The 2033-nt window shown below is 37.5% G+C and overlaps 1 non-coding gene across 1 annotated transcript; it reads left to right on the top strand.

Moving 5' to 3' along the window:
• Positions 1 to 293: 293 nt before the first annotated feature.
• On the top strand, positions 294 to 400 carry LOC126804954 (small nucleolar RNA R71). The gene has a single exon (XR_007673811.1). It is a non-coding gene; the product is annotated as a small nucleolar RNA R71 (small nucleolar RNA).
• Positions 401 to 2033: the final 1633 nt, after the last annotated feature.

The following is a 2033-nucleotide window of genomic DNA, read 5'->3' as shown; positions in this document are numbered from 1 at the left end:
CGCATGCTTGAGGGTTGATGCTCGAACCATTGAATGCCTTGACTAGCACGTCAAGCTTCCTTTCTAAAGTGGCCATCTGATTCCTTGCATCAACATCATACACCCCACGGCTCTTGCTTCCTCTCTTCTCCTTGGAACTAAATTGGGGATTGTTGTCAGCCAAGTCATCGATCAAGGTGTAAGCTTCTTGACCGGTCTTGTTCATGAAGGTGCAGCCACATGCCGAATCCACCATGCTCTTGTTGGTGGTGTCGAGTCCTTCATAGAAGAATTGCACCAAGTCATCCAACGAAATACCATGGTGAGGGCACTTCCTTTGTAGTTCCTGAAATTCCTCCCAAGCCTCATAGAGCGAATCACCATCTTTTTGAGTGAAGTTCTGAATCTCCCTCCTAAGTCTTTTCGTGAGTTGAGCAGGGAAGAATTGCTTCAAGAACCTCCTAGTCATTTCGTCCCATGTAGTGATGATTCCTGCAGGCAAAGAATACAACCAACGTTTAGCATCATCCTTAAGGGTAAATGGAAACAAAAGCAACCTCAAGCCTTCTTGAGAAAGATGATGAATCGATTGGAGCTTGCAAATGTCCAAGAACTCCCTAAGGTGAACATTAGGGTCTTCCATTGAAGAACCAGAGTACTTAGGCAAACGATGTAAAGATGTCCATTGGAATAGTAAAGATACGCAAACGATGTAAAGATTCACAATTGGAATAGTAAAGATACAAAAACTATGTAAAGATACTCAGTTTGAAAGAAACACACTCCCACACTTGCAAGACTCTCAAATACAATAGAAACTCGCATCAGAAGCCTTACAGAAAGATACTCAAACGAGAAATGAAAAGATACACAATTGGAATAGTAAAGATACGCAAACGATGTAAAGATACACAATTGGAATAGTAAAGATACGCAAACGATGTAAAGATACTCAGTTTGAAAGAAACACACTCCCACACTTGCAAAACTCTCAAATACAATAGAAACTCGCATCAGAAGCCTTACAAAAAGATACTCAAACGAGAAATGAAAAGATACACAATTGGAATAGTAAAGATACGCAAACGATGTAAAGATACACAATTGAAATAGTAAAGATACGCAAACGATGTAAAGATACTCAGTTTGAAAGAAACACACTCGCACACTTACAAAACTCTCAAATTCCATAGAAACTCGCATCAGAAAGCCTTACAGAAAGATACTCAAACGAGAAATGAAAAGATACACAATTGGAATAGTAAAGATACGCAAACGATGTAAAGATATTCAGTTTGAAAGAAACACACTCCCACACTTGCAAAACTCTCAAATTCAATAGAAACTCGTATCAGAAAGCCTTACAGAAAGATACTGAAACGAGAAATGAAAAGATACACAATTGGAATAGTAAAGATACGCAAACGATGTAAAGATACATAATTGAAATAATAAAGATACGCAAACGATGTAAAGATACTCAGTTTGAAAGAAAGACACTCCCACACTTGCAAAACTCTCAAATTCAATAGAAACTCGCATCAGAAAGCCTTACAGAAAGATACTCAAACGAGAAATGAAAAGATACACAATTGGATTAGTAAAGATACGCAAACGATGTACAGATACTCAGTTTGAAAGAAACACACTCCCACACTTGCAAAACTCTCAAATACAATAGAAACTCGCATCAGAAGCCTTACAGAAAGATACTCAAACGAGAAATAAAAAGATACACAATTGGAATAGTAAAGATACGCAAACGATGTAAATATACTCAGTTTGAAAGAAACACACTCCCACACTTGCAAAACTCTCAAATTCAATAGAAACTCGCATCAGAAGCCTTACAGAAAGATACTTAAACGAGAAATGAAAAGATACACAATTGGAATAGTAAAGATACGCAAACGATGTAAAGATACACAATTGGAATAGTAAAGATACGCAAACGATGTAAAGATACTCAGTTTGAAAGAAACACACTCCCACACTTGCAAAACTCTCAAATTCAATAGAAACTCGCATCAGAAAGCCTTAAAGAAAGATACTCA

Source organism: Argentina anserina, unplaced genomic scaffold (genome assembly GCF_933775445.1).
Source record: "Argentina anserina unplaced genomic scaffold, drPotAnse1.1, whole genome shotgun sequence".
In the NCBI taxonomy this organism is placed as follows: Eukaryota; Viridiplantae; Streptophyta; class Magnoliopsida; order Rosales; family Rosaceae; genus Argentina; species Argentina anserina.
This window is presented reverse-complemented; position numbering and strand designations above follow the sequence as displayed.